The sequence below is a fragment of the Etheostoma spectabile genome, chromosome 3 (assembly GCF_008692095.1).
Source record: "Etheostoma spectabile isolate EspeVRDwgs_2016 chromosome 3, UIUC_Espe_1.0, whole genome shotgun sequence".
In the NCBI taxonomy this organism is placed as follows: Eukaryota; Metazoa; Chordata; class Actinopteri; order Perciformes; family Percidae; genus Etheostoma; species Etheostoma spectabile.
In genome coordinates this window covers 23,613,236-23,613,533 of record NC_045735.1, presented here as the reverse complement: position 1 = coordinate 23,613,533, position 298 = coordinate 23,613,236, and positions in this window count along the sequence as shown.

Genomic DNA, 298 nt, shown 5'->3' with positions numbered 1-298 from the left:
GGAAAGACTCTGGACAGACCTGGTAAGCCCAAATTGGCAGTGCAGGTAAATTGGGAACGTCTGGAGGAGGGCCCTGTCTGACAGACTTTCAACTCACACCTCCGGCTGAGTTTTTTCGTCCAACCCTGTGGAGGCCGGGGGAATTGAACCGGAGTGGATAATGTTCAAAGTTTCCATTGCTGAAGCTGCTGTGGAGAGCTGTGGTCTTAGGTGCCTCAAGGAATGGTAACCCACGAACACCCTGGTGGACACCGGTACCGAACGGCCCAAAGAGCTGCAGCCTCTGCCATGAAAGAGG